At 46.1% G+C, this 14,606-nt stretch overlaps 1 long non-coding RNA gene across 1 annotated transcript; it reads right to left on the bottom strand.

Annotated features, from left to right (window-relative positions):
* Positions 1-2,550: 2,550 nt before the first annotated feature.
* On the bottom strand, positions 2,551-13,002 carry LOC117082565. The gene is made up of 3 exons (XR_004436675.1): positions 12,792-13,002; positions 11,931-12,253; positions 2,551-4,901 (listed from the first exon to the last, which is right to left on the bottom strand). It is a non-coding gene; the product is annotated as an uncharacterized LOC117082565 (long non-coding RNA).
* Between the last annotated feature and the right edge of the window lie 1,604 nt (positions 13,003-14,606).

The raw sequence follows: 14,606 nt of genomic DNA, 5'->3' as shown, positions 1-14,606 counted from the left end.
CAGAAAAATGAATTTTTGCCAGTTATAAAAATAGAAACATGCCTAATGATATGATTTATTATCAATGGTTATATATGTACCCACCAATATATATAACTAAAAATAAGTTGGAGGCAATAAGGAAATTATAATAGAGATAGCCACTGGTGGAGGTGAGGGTAATGGGACTTAATTTTAACTAAAATGTCCTAACATTGTTTAGTAGAATGAATTAATATAGTACCTGTGAAATTTAAATATATATATATATGTAAGCACAGAAACAAATGAAAAAATATACCAAAATAGTTACAATGGTAGGTTCTAGGGTGTGAAACCTGAGTCATTATTTTCTAAATTTCTAAAAATTAAAAAGAAGGGCAGAAACTTGCTTGGCAGCAGCAAACAACTTGTTCAAAAAACCATGTGCAGCAGGTGCCTTCAGAAAGCACGGCTCTTACTGCAGCATGAAGGCTGGACGTCTGCCACTGTCAGGTGTAAAGATGCTTGGGGATCACTCATGGTGGGTGGAACAGAATCTCAGCAGCTTCACCCAACACCTGTGCACCTCTCCTGTCCCTCTCCCCTTTCTTCCCAGGCCCCTGTTTTCCTAACATGGACCTCTTGTTAGAGTCAAATAGTTGATGCAGTGTTTACCTAACCAACGGCACACCTTCCCATCGATGAGTCTGTTCTCAGAGATACCTCACCTGGAAGGCCCTCCCCACTCTCCTGGCTCAAACTGGCTCCTCTGTGAGCCTCCCCTCTGAGTCGCTATGCCAGGGGTCATCCATGCCTCTATGCATCTCTTCCATACCTATTATAAAATAATGATAAAGTAATAGCTACTGCTTATTGAGTACCTTGATGTCAGATGCAGGTGGAGTTATTAACCAGGCCATTAGTTTGATGGAGGCCCAGAGAAAGAAGAAGCCAGGGAAGGGTTGGCAGGGTCCCAGCCTGCAGGCCTTGGCTAGGAAGGGCTTCCTTTGCTTGTGGAATTCCACAGGCCCAAGAAAGCTAAATAGAAGAGGGTCTGTTTGAGATAATCTGGGGAGTCACTTTGGGGAATATAGGAGGAATTCATTTTCAGATGACTAGAAGGGGCTGGTTTATGACATACCCATTGGCTGGAAAAATTGTCCTCTTGCATTCCACTTCCATGCCAACCCACAGAGGGCCCAGGACCCCAGCAACAGGGAGAAAGGAACAGACCCCAGCATCATCCCGAACTTCTCCCGCCCAGCCCAGTTCCACTCCCTGGCCTGTGTGACTCCACTGGCTTACCCCAGAGTCACCTGTGGCCCGCTAGCCTAACCTTCAGGGAGCAGGCCTGGAAAGCCTGACTGCCAGTCACCATGTCCCTCCTGTCCCCAGCTCAGGTGGGCCACCATGCAGTTTTCTGTCCAGCAGACATACTGCTTCTCAGCCTGCTGTCCAAGCCTGGGTGGCCGAGGTTCCCCAGGGTCTATGCTCCAATATCTTGCTTTTATACCACCCACATCCCATCTTCTACTTCCTGTGCCTAGCGATGACATTAGGTTTCTTTCTCCTTTAAGTCCTGGTTCATCTTTCAAAGCATTCACCATGTTTCTTGTTTCAAGGCCCCAGATACTCAGCAGCTTGGTGGGGTAGGGTTGAGAGACAGACGGGCAGGGTTGGATTCAGACCCTAAGGTCTGAGTAAGCTCCTTTCTAAGGTTCTGCCTATTTGTCCAGGTGCCTCAGGTGTCCTCTGAGCTCACACACACAAAAAAAGAGCAACAGCAAGCATGCTCACACACACACAAAAAAACCCCCCAAAAATGTGCCCACATATGCGCATGCACACACATGCACACGTGCACACACACTCACACACACACAGAGCAAGAACAAGAGCAAAACTCCCCGACAAGGCTGGAGATTGCTTTCCCTATGTAGTCCAGTGGATGATGGTCAGGGACACCCTAGGAGGCTGCAGGAACATGCCTGGAGGGCAGGGGTTACCTGAAGCTTGGACTCCCTGGCTCAGCAGGGGTGTGGCTCACTCCAGCTACCCAACCTCCTGCCGGCAGCTGGTGGCATCAGCCACTTATCAGGAAGCTTTGGGAAAGGCAGTGCATTTGAGGGGGCGTTGGGAATGCCGTCATCTTCTGGAATGGATGACGGTAGAGTTTGCACATGGCTAGTTTTATTTTTACCCTACGTTTCTGGAGAAAGCCTAATGGCTTCAAGTGCTCCTCTCTGTTCATGAAATTTAAAAGCGGGGAAGGAGCGCACATAATTATAATCCCACAGCAGGGCCATTGGCTTGCCTCCGACTATTAGGTCCCATTAAAGATGTAATATCTGTGGTGTCTCAGGAGAAATTCCTACTTATTTATGCTTAGTATTAGGGCAAATATTAGTTAGCATCAAAACAGGATGCAGTTAAGTTTAATCTGATGTCACCAGCAGAGCTTGACTTATAAACAAAATAAGTGGCAATTACTTTCAAGATGAAGTAATAATTTTTTCAAGCGATTCCATTTTGTGTTGATCAGAAGCATCCGCCAAAGGTAGGTGTGTTTCAGGAAATGTGCAGGGTGTACTTTTTAATCACACTTTATTTAAATGTACAAATGAAGGCTGTGAGGCTGGCTTCTCTGCCTTCCTTCTCCCTAGGTTTCCCTCTGGGATGGTAATTAGGAAATACAGCCCAATATAGGAAATGAGCATTGTTGCTTTTATGAGGATTTTAAACCAAATGGCTTTGCTATGGTAGCGGAAGGAGCTTCTTGCCCTCAGAAACCCAGCAGGTTGCTCCAGGCTACCTGGTACTTCTTGCCTTTTTGAAAATGGCCCCTTGGCCTCCTGCAAGGTATTTCTGAGAGGAAGGTGGGAAGGCCCCATTGAGGGCCTGGATCCCCATGGCTGAGGAGTGGGGCCCAGCACTCAGCCGGACAGCAGATGCCCGGGCTGACTGTGCAGGTGACAGTCCTTTCCCCTTCCACCTTGTGGTCTTCCCTGGCAGCTATTGGCTGCAAGCTCTATTTCTTTACCCTAGATCCCAGCAGCTGGGATTCCAGAATATTCTCCTGAGGTACAGAGTCCTTAACCTAGGCTTGCTCGCCAAGAACTTTCTCAGGTTGTCAAAGCTTTCACCCCAGGGCTCTCTTTGCCTTGTTGAATGTGCCTGTGCAGCCTGACCATGTCGACGCAGCTTAGAGACGTAGCAGTGCCCCCAGGAGGGTTTGGACTCTGAGGACTGCCCTGGGCCCCAGAACTCCACCCTAAGCCAGCACCTGTGTGCTGTACCCTGCACACTTGGCCTAGGATGGCTGCTCTGCAGATTTACGCCACAGCCCCACAATGTCGGCTACTTTTCTGCTGTCTTGTGGGACATACAGGGCAGATTTCCAATCTACCACTGCAGTTCTTACAGAGGAAACCAAGAGACTTTCTTGCCAAACTCTATATTCCTCTAAGTGGCGAAGTTGAACCAACAGCATGGAAATGACCAGGGAGCTGTAGGAAAATATGCCTGGATACTCAGAGACCTGAGGAGCTGTAACTCCACTGGGGGACACTCAGACACCAGGACAGTCAGTCGATCAGATCTGAGACCTGAGGCAGCCCCATCTGACTGTGCCTCCCCACACGCACCAGTTCCAACACCGTCCTGTTCTGGCTCCTCCCCTTTTTTCTGAGGAGGTCTGGGCCATCCTGAGTCCTGTCCCACTAGTAGGTTCAGGAACTCCGGGGTTAATGTGTTTTTCAACAGAAGTGTGACAGGACCCCCTGCTCCCCTATTAACCCCTCTAGTCTCTGGCAAATTCCCTTCACTCCTGTTTCGCAGGCAGCTTCCTGTGAGGGTTGTGGACTTCCTCATCATCCCTAATCTCCTTCCGCATGCTCTCTAGCTCACTGAAGTCTTACTTCCATCTCCCCACCCCAGTGAACCTGTTCTTACCAAGAAAAGAAATCCCCAGGGGGAACCACTTCAGTGGTCAGGGGACACATTTCAACCCTGTGCTACTTGACTTCTCCACTGCATTCAACACTCACTGGGCAGCCCTCGCTTCTTGCTTTCCAAGGCACCTTCTCCCAACTCCCCTCCAACCTCCTGGACCATCCCATCTCAGTCACCTCTGTTGGCCTCTTGCCAGCCTTATTTCTGAATGTTGGTCTTCAGGCCATCCCCTTGTCCCATCTTTGCTTTTTATGCTTTTAGGCTACCCATCCAACATCTTCCCTCTGATGGTCTGATACTCCTGGAATTGTTGCTGGAAAACTAGAGCTTTCACCTAAACTCTGCCTGGGGATCCCACATCACAGAGGGCGAAGGCTCAAGACAAAGAGAATGGCCACACCTCCTTTTCCTGTGTTTCCATTCAAAATAAATGGCCTCACCATCTTCCACTCACTCAAGCCAGTGCCCACTCCTCCTCCTTCATGCCCTGCATTCAACCCCTTTCTCACCTTTCTTGTTATTGCACCATAGGTCAGGCCTTACCCTCTCGACTGCAACTGCAGCACCTCATCACCTGCAAAGTAGCCTCACTCTGTTGCACAGGGACTCTCTCTCTCTCTCTCTTTATCTCTCTATATATTTTCTATATATTTTTTAAAATAAATATTTCAATGCTAGGCATTTTACCCTAAATACTTTGCAAGGTCTCTTCTAAGAATAAGAGTGGGGCAGTCTCCTGCAGTGGAAAAGGACTGGGATTGATAGAAAGGCCTGGACCCACAGCTGACCTGGGTCAGTTGCTGAGCCCCTGTTGACGTCCCTGGTAGAGTGGGGCTCTGTGTATCTCTCTGACCCAAAGAGTTGCTAATGTGACTGATCCGTTGGAGCTGGTCACACTGGAGTTGCAGGCTTCAAGTTCAAGTCCCACCAACTTTCTTCTGCAGCTTGTGGGGGGAAGGCAGAAAACCACCCGGGGGCAGTGGCCAGCACTGAAAAGGAGAAAAAGGGGAGGTCTTGTTAGTTTAAGTAATGTGTCCAGAAGATAAATCTTGTGAGAAAGTCTGTGTATGGTTATGCATGTTTGGAAATGTTTTGCATGTCATGTTGGCTTGGTAGGAATCGAATGTCATGATACAGCAGAAACCAGTGGATTTCCATAAACACATCACAATCAGCAGGAAGAGAGTGTCTTGGTCAGCAGCACAGCAGAAGATGTAGGGCTGATAAAGAGGAAGAGCTCGCAGGCTTTCCCCATTTCGGAGAGGGAGGACTGTTTGGAGCTGGGAGCAGTGGTGCTGGAGACAGAGTGGGCTCTCTTGGGGAGAGCTTGGGCATGGACTGAAGTGACACTGAGCCTGTCAGCTAGAGATGGCCCTGAGCTGTCCCTTGGCCACTGTGTGCGACCCGCAGTCTTGGCTGCATGGAAGGAGACCTGGTTGGAAGCTGCAGTATTCGTTTCCTGGAGGCTCCTCTGAGCTAAATCCTGCTGGCTCCAGGGCAGCCTGTGTCTGACCACTCCTTGCCCACCCTCTCAGCACTGAGCTCCCAGGTCCAGCATATTTTGCCTGTTACCCTTTGCTTTACATATCTGACAGTCACAACATCTACTTGAGAACTATTTTAGGAGCCCTCTGGTGTTATCAGGAAGTGGCAGTAACATAGCGGGGCTGCCCGAAATTTTTCCCTGGTGTTTGTATAGGAGCCCACCTAGGGAACATTTCAACAATCAGTGGGGCTCTCTTCTTGCTGATAATCTCATGGTCCCATGAGATCATAACCCCCAGAACGGGAAGCTGCCAAGTCAGTAGGCCACCACTTTTAGATTTGGTGCTCAAAGATTTTTGGCTAGAGGAACCTTATCAAGTACAGATGGTCCCTGATTGAAGATGATTTGATGTAAGATTTTTTGACTTTATGATGGTGCAAAAGCCACATGTATTCAGTAGAAACAGTACTTTGAATTTTGAATTTTGATCTTTTCCTGGGCTAGTGATATGCAGTATGATACTTTTACATGAGATATTCAACACTATGATTTTGCCCAACCATGGGCTGATGTAAGTGTTCTGAGCACGTTCAACTAGGCTAGGCTGGACTATGATGTGCAGTAGGTTAGGTAAATTAAACACATTTTTTTTTTTGAGACGCAGTCTCATTGTGTTGCCCAGGCGGGAGTGCAGTGGTGTGATCATGGCCCACTGCAGCCTTGACCTCACAGGTTCAAGAGATTCTTGTGCCTCACCCTCCAAAGTAGCTAGGATTACAGGCATGTGCCACCATTCCCAGCTTATTTTTGTACTTTTTAGTAGAGATGAAGTTTCGTCATGTTGGCCAGGCTGGTCTTGAGCTCCTGGCCTCAAGTGATCCACCCGCCTTGGCCTCCCAAAGTACTGGGATTACAGATATGCACTACCACACCCAGCCTAAAGGCATTTTTGACTTACAGTATTTTTAAACTTAGATGGTTTTATTGAGATATAACTCCATCATAAGTTGAGGAACATCTGTATCATATTGTTACAGTCATATTTTCTCGGCCACAGATGCCAGCACCATGCTTCCTGTACAACCTATAGATCCATGAGACAACTAAATTTCTTTTCTTTTTTTTTTTTTTTTTTTTGAGACGGAGTCTCGCTCTGTCGCTGGGGCTGGAGTGCAGTGGCTGGATCTCAGCTCACTGCAAGCTCCGCCTCCGGGTTCACGCCATTCTCCTGCCTCAGCCTCCCGAGTAGCTGGGACTACAGGCGCCCACCACCTCGCCCGGCTAGTTTTTTGTATTTTTTAGTAGAGACGGGGTTTCACCGTGTTAGTCAGGATGGTCTCGATCTCCTGACCTCGTGATCCGCCCGTCTCGGCCTCCCAAAGTGCTGGGATTACAGGCTTGAGCCACCGCGCCCGGCCCTAAATTTCTTTTCTTTATAAATCACCCCACCTCAGGTATTTCTTTATAGCAATGCAAGAATGTAAGAATGAACTAACACAGAAAATTGATACCAAGGATTGGGGCATTGCTATAATGATACCTGAGAATGTGTGGAAGTGGCTTTGGAACTGGTTAATGAACAGAGGTTGGAAGAGTTTGGAAGGCCCAGAAGAAGTCAGGAAGATGAGGGAAAGTTTGGGATTTCTTAGAAGCTGGCTACATGGTTGTGATCAAAATGTTGATAGTGATGTGGAGAGTGAAGTTCAGGCTGAGGAGGTCTTAGATGAAAATGAGAAAGTTATTGGGAACCGGAGTAAAAGTCATCCCTGTAATGCCTTAGCAAAGAGCTTGGCTGCATTGTGTTCATGTCTAGGGATCTGTGGAAGTTGGAACTTAAGAGTGATGACTTAGTATATCTGGTGGAAGAAATTTCTAAGCACCAAAACATTCAAGATATGGCCTGGCTACTTCTAATAACATATGATCAGATATAGGAACAAAGGAATGGCTTATAGTTGGAAATTGTATTTAAAAGGGAAGCAGAGTATGAAAGTTTGGAAAATGTACAGCCTGGCCCTGTGGTAGAGAAGGAATCCAAGCAGCCTTTGGAGTAACCACTTGCTAGAGAGATGTGTACAATTAAGAGGGAGCCAAGTGCTAATATCCAAGACAATAGTAAAAAGCCCTCAAAGGCATTTCAGAGATCTTAGAGACAGCCTCCAATCCCAGGCCCTGAGGCCTAGGAGGAAAGAATGGTTTCAAGGGCCAGGCCCAGGTCCCCACTGCCATGAGCAGTCTTGGGACACTGCTACCCACATCCCAGCTGCCCTGTCTCTAGCCTCAGTTCAAAGGGGTCCAGGTACAGCTCAGACTGCTGCTCCAGAGGGCACAAACCACAAACTTTGGCAGCTTTCATGTGGTGTTACGCCTGCAAGAGTGAAGAAAGCAAGAATGAAGGAGGCTTGGCAGCTTCCCCCTAGATTTCAGAGTACTTATGGCAAAGCCTGGGTGCCCGGAGAGAAGCCTGCCACAGGGGCAGAGCCCCCACAAAGATACTCTACTAGGGCAATGCCAAGGGAAAATGTGGAGTTGGACCCGAACAAAGTCCCCACCGGGGCACTGCATAGTGGAGCTGTGGGAAAGGGGCTGCTGCTCTCCAGAGCTGAGAATGTTAGAGCCACCATCAGCTTGCACCCGAAGCCTGGAAAAACTGCAGGCACTTAAACCCATGAGAGCAGTCACAGTCACACAGACTGTGCCCACGGAAGCTGTAGGGGCAGGGTTTCCCAAGGCCTTGGGAGCCCACCCCTTGCGCCAGTGTGCCCGAGATATGGGATATGGAGTCAAGCGTTATTTTGGGACTTTAAGGTTTTATGTCTGCCCTGCTGGGTTTTGGACTTACATGGGGCTTCTTGCCCCTTCCTTCAGGCCAATTTCTCCCTTTTGGTATTAGAATGTTTACTCAGTGCCTGTACCACTATTGTATCTTGAAAGTAAATAATTTGTTTTGATTTTACAGGCTCAGAGGTGGAAGGAGCTGAGTCTCAGACAAGACTTTTGACTTTGGATTTTGATAAGATTTTTAAGGACAATTAGGAAAGGACGATTGTATTTTGCAATACGAGAAGGATATGAAATTTGGGAGACCAGAGGTGGAATGATATAGTTTAAATGTTTGTTCTCTCCACATCTCATGTTGAAACATAATCCCCAATGTTAGAAGTGGGGCCTAGTGGGAGGTGTTGGATTATGGAGGCGGATCCCTCATGAATGGTTTAGCACCATGCCCTTGGTAATGAGTGTGTTCTCACTCTGAGTTCACGTGAGAACTGGTTGTTTAAAAGAGCATTGCACCTCCCCGGTTCTTGCTGTCTCTCTCACCATGTGACATACCTACTTCCACTTCAGCTTCCACCATGAGTAAAAGCTTCCTGAGGCTCCACCAGAAGCTGAGCAGATGCTGGTGCCATGCTTCCTGTATAACCTGCAGAACCATGAGCCAATTAAAACCGCTTTCTTTGTAAATTATTTAGTCTCAGGTATTTCTTTATAGCAATGCAAGAATGGAGTAACACAGTCACCTAATCTTAAGACTAGAAGGGCCTTCCTTTAGAAATCACCTTGTCACACTGGGGCTCTGAGATAGACTTTAGTCTGCCCAGAGCCACTTAGTAAGGCAGCAACTCCAGCAAACCCACACAGATCCCCTGATAGTTCGTGATTCTGGTGTTCATCACGTCTCTCTAAGGAGGCAGTGACAGGGCTTCAGGAGAACATGGTATGTCAAATGTGGCCAGAAGGTCTGGAGAAGTATGTTGGCCATCTATCCCATTTATAAACAAGGAAGCAGGAGAATGCAGTGACTTTCCAAGGGTACACAGCATGCTAGGGAGTCATTGCATTAATGCTGTGACCTGAGGACACCCCACAAACAGCACATGGGGTATGGAGGCAGGTACCAGAGCTAGACAGAATGATGGGAACCTACAAACACAGGCATGATGTCCTCCCAGGGTTCTCTGAATTGTCCTTGCATCTACTCTGAATTGTCCTTGCATCTACCCTGCCTGAGCCCATGTACCTAACCATCTGGCTGCTCATGACAGTGATGGTCTGACCTTCAAGCACTACCCTCACTGGTTGCTCTGAGGCTCACAATCAGCTTCCTGGGCCATGGTGTTGAGTGAGAGGGCAGAAAGACATTCTTATGCTGCAGGAGGGGCACAGAGCTGTGGGATCCTAAGGGGGTTTTGTATCATGACAGAAAGAAGTCACCTGCATCAGGTGGCAGAAGTCTCATGACATCTCCACTCTGGGGGGCTAGCATAGGGGAGAACAGATGACTATTTATCTCAGGGGCAGGGGGCTGAGGACTAGTGACCTCAAGCTTCTCTCCAGACTGAAAGATGCTTCAGAAGACTCCCATAGCCTCAAAGCTAGAAGGGAAGATGGGAAGAGAAATGCTGAGCTATCAAGGTTCCAGTCCTGGCTCCCTAGCTGGGTCTTCCCGAGCTGCTCTGATGGGGTTCCTCTGACTGGTTGAAACCCCACTGTCCTGGCCAGAGGCCATCCCATGTGCCATTCTTTCTGCCAGCCCCAAACTGTCTTGTACTCCCAGGGAATAAAGCTTGTTTCTTTTGAGGTCCCAGAGCTGTAGGGATGACAGGATAGGGGCATGCTTTTGAATATGATTGGTAGCAGCACATAGATGTCGGTTCAAATCCTGGCCCCACTATTTACTGCTGTTTGACTTGGGCAATTAATATAGTCCTTACCCTCAGTTGCCCTGTGAGTAAATGGTGGTAATGATAGTCCACACCACATCGAGCTGTCATGAGGACTAAATGGCATATGGTTGCAAAGCCCCTGGCACTGTGCCTGCTGCAGAGTACAGAGCTCAGCTGTTGCAGTGGTGACCATGACCAGCTTCAGAAACCCATGGAGCCTTAGAATTCTACAGACCTGAGGTTGCACCCCAACTCTGCTATCTGTTGGTCACCTGCCCTTGGGCAAGTTCTCTTCCCTCCCAGCCTCAACTTTCCATTTAATCGTTGCCCCATAAATACCTTTCCCACTACAGGTACTCTGCTACTTACGAGAAATTTTGATATGAGAGAATGCACATAGAGTCTTGCAACTGGGACAGTTTAAAACAATCATTTTGGCTTTAGTTTTGTGAAACTTGATGCTCATGTTGATACTAGATAAGATTTGGCTGGCTAAAATCAAAATGACAAATTAACCACATTCGTCACATGTATTGGGAGATAACTCATTCAAGTCCATCAGTGAAGCTTTTAGAATTCAAATTAAATATGAGTATGCACAGATTATTTATTTATTTGTTAGCTTATTTGTGGTTTTTGAGATATGAAATAAGAGTTCAAGGTTTGACCATCACTGAAAAAATAAGTATATAAAGAAGACCTGGCATAGAGTTTGAATTTTATACTAAGACTACACAGACAGTGTTGAAGCATTTATGCAGGGGAGTAACATGAGCTGCTTCATGTTTCTGATATGTTTATGCATTACTGTGGCTGCTGGATGGAGAAGAGATCATAGAGGGAAAGGAGAGGAGCCAGGAGAGGAGTTGAAGATATTGAGGTATTGAAATAGCTCCAGTGAGAGGGGGTGATGACTTGGACCAGGGAGGTCACCATGAAGATGCCAGCTATGGGGTCTGTTGTGATGCTCAAGCATGGTGCATTAAGGAGACGGGATCAATGTGTGCACCTCCCAAATTAGGGGTGGGAGAAGCTAGCTAGGTGGATAATTAGGTCAAGAGACAGGCTGCAGGGAAGGGGCCAGCCAGAAATTCTATTTTCATCCTGCTAGGTTTCAGATGCCAGCTGGAGATGCAAGTGGAGAGATCAGAAAGGCAGTTGGGTAAGGAGATTTGCAGGCTGGAAGTGGGGATTGGCTTGTGAGTAAATATGAGAACCAGTAACATTTGGAGGAAAGCGTAGGTGAGACTTGGAGAAGAAAGACCAGAAATATGCTTTGGTGCTAATGTTCATAGGTTGGTGGTAACAGAGGAAGACAGCCAATGAGGCTGAGAGGAGAGCTTCGAGGGAGAGGCGGAAAACAAGGAGAGGGTGGTGTTTACAGGAGCCAAGAGAGGCTGTGTCCAAGAAAGAGCTGTGGCCACTGTGCCGTTCAGGAGGCAATACAAAGATTTGACTCTAGCCAGGTTTATGGTGACACTGACAAAAGGAATTTCAGTAAAGCAACAGAGATGCATGCCCACCTGGAGTGAGTTGAAGAGAGCAGAGCAGGTGAGCCAGTGTAGAGCCAGTGTTGATGGCCTTAGAGAGAGGTTTTGCTTATATGGAGTGGAAAAATGGGACAGTAGCGGAGAGAAGGAGGAAAACCAAGGGGATTCTTATTGGCTTTCAGATGAACCCCTAGAGCACGTGTGCTGTTGGGTGATCCAGCAGAGGGGAGAGGCTGATGCGGTAGTAGAGAAAAGGGTGGCAGAAGAAATTAAAACCTTCAGAAGGTGAGTGGGGATGAGACTGAGGATGCAAGAAGTGGAACCAATTGTTCACCTTAGGCAGGGCACTGTAAGGGGGACTCATGAGACACTCACCAGCATCCTTTTCTTCTGTGCCATGTCCATGATATGGGGTTGCCCTGGGCTGCAGTGGCACTTGTCACACGGAACCAGAGAACACAGAGGCCAGACTCTGGGTCCAAGTGCTACTGTATGAGTGCGCACTGGGAAATCCTTGAAAGGAGATGTAATCCAGTCTCTGACTCTCCCCATTCCCTGCACATGGGTCTGCAAAGGCCCTCCAAACTGAGGTGCATGAGGTCACCGGAGACCTGATAGAGATGGAAACTAAGAAGAGGGCATCTTCCTCCTTTTCTCTCCTCTGTTGCTGTATAAACTTCAGAGTTTAGCATCAGCCCCTGGAGCAATGAAAAGCCATGAAAAGGGAAGAATTCCTCAAAAGGGAAAAATCCTGATATAAATGAGTTTTAAATCTTAAGTGAAGAGAAATCATACAAAGACTGAATTTATAGGAAAATGAATCAATTAAGTGGTATAAAAGATAGGATGGGGTAGGGAATCAAAAATTACATTGAGTGGTAGAAAAGAAAGTTTCCTTTTGCACACCTGTGCTTGGCAACTTTCCTTCGCCTCAACCCCCATTTGTCTTGCCCACTCTTCTCCACTACTCTCTGCCCAGGGAGGCTGAAGTGTAGGGATTGTATCAGTGGTCTTCATTGACTTGGCCAATGGAGAGCCCTGAGTAGGAAAAGAGCGAGGTTGGGATGTCAGCTCTCATATCCCTCCTAGCAGTTGTCCTGAGCTTGCTGCCTTTCTAAAGGCAACTGTCCTTCCTATAAGCACTCCCTTCTCTCCCCACTTCAAGCCTAGGTTGGGAACAGTTCTAAAATACTGGGTGACATATTCTATATTAGCCAATTGAGTAATTTTTTTTACCTGTGATGTTCAGTCTTCTATGTTCTTACTGAATTTTATGATCTCCTTGCTTTGCCAGTTACTGAGGGAGATGTTTCAAACTTCAGCATGCAGAAAGGAGCGCAGGAAAATACAAACTAAAACAAAAACAAAAAGAGAGAGAGAGAGAGAGAGAGAGAGAGAGAGAGAGAGAGAAAAGAACAAAGAAGTAAAATAACAGCAACTCCAAGTAAGTACTGTAGAAACAAACTGAAAGTAGGGCTAGAAAAACAACACAGGAAGTTCAAGACCAGCGTGGGCAACATGGTGGAACCCAGAACCCCATCTTCACACACACACACACACACACACGCAAACACACACACACGACACACAAAACATTAAAAAATAAAAATGTAAACCATTGTGGTGGCATGTTCCTGCAGTCCCAGCTTCTGGAGTAGGGGTTGGGGACTGGTGGTAGGAGGATGGCTTGAGCCCAAAAGGTTGAGTGACCCTGTCTCAAAATAAATAAACCAACCAACAGTAAACATAACAATAAATAATAAATGACAATAACATTAAACAAGTGAAAGTGAGCAAGGTAAGACTTTGGTATCTCCTCTCTCTCTCTGTCTCTGTCTCTCTCGATCTCCTATAGTTTCAGCTACCCAGTGTGGGGCTGAGATGGGAGGGATCACCCGAGCCTAGGGAGGTTGAGAGGCTGCAGTGGGTCGTGGTTGTGATCACAAACCTGCACTCCAGCCAGGGTGGATTTGCCTATTTCCATTTTAGTTTTGTGAATTATTCTTGTACATGTATTGAGGCTATGTTGTTAAATGTAAAATTTTAGTATTATTTCATCTTTCTGGTGAAACTTTTCTTATTATCAAATGTCCCTCTTTATTTCTAATAATGCTTCTTGCCTCAAAGTCTGATATTAATACAACTTCAACTTTTATTTTAACTTCATATTTGCCTGACACATCATTTTCCATTAACTTTATTTATTTATTTATTTTTAGAGCAATTTCAGGTTCACAGTAAAATTGAGAAGATACAGAGATTTCACACACACCCTTTCCTCAACTCATGCATTCTCAACATTGCCACATGGTGCATTTATTGCAATTATCAACAACAAATTGTGCATTTGTTATAATTGTCAAAGACAAATTACACATTTGTTACAATTGATGGACTACAATGATACATCATTATTACCCAGAGTCCATAGTTCATATTAGGGTTCACTCTTGGTGTTTTACCTTCTGTGGGTTTTGATAAATATACAATGACATATATGCACCATCATAGTATCATAAAGGATAGTTTCACTGCCCTAAAAATTCTTGAAATTGTCTGTGCTTTGCCTATTCATTCCTCCCTCCCCGCAGCCCTTGGCAACCACTGATCTTTTTACTGTTTCCATAGCTTTCCTTTTCCAGAATGTCATATAGGTGGAATAATAGAGTATGCAGCTTTTTCAGACTGACTTCTTTCACTTAATATGCATTTAGAGATCCTCTATGTCTTTTTCAATGTTTTATTTTAAACTGTTCTGAATCATCCAAAGTGTGTCTTTTGTAAGTAGTTATTTCCCTCCAGTCTAATGATCTATGTCTTTTATTGAAATATATATTATGTTTAAACTTACTGCATGTGCAGAGATGTTTACGTCTATAATTACCCCTTTTGTCACTCTTTGCTATTTCTGCCTGCTTCATGTTCTATTTTCTCTTCTTTCTTGCTTCCTTTGGATTATAATTATTTTTAATTCTTCCATTCTTTCTCCTTTACTAGCAAGTTTCTTAGGTATTATTTTACTAATTTTAAAGGTTATCCTGGAGATTGCAA

The sequence above is a fragment of the Trachypithecus francoisi genome, unplaced genomic scaffold, assembly GCF_009764315.1.
Source record: "Trachypithecus francoisi isolate TF-2019V2 unplaced genomic scaffold, Tfra_2.0 Lachesis_group9, whole genome shotgun sequence".
Taxonomy (NCBI): Eukaryota; Metazoa; Chordata; class Mammalia; order Primates; family Cercopithecidae; genus Trachypithecus; species Trachypithecus francoisi.
This window is presented reverse-complemented; position numbering and strand designations above follow the sequence as displayed.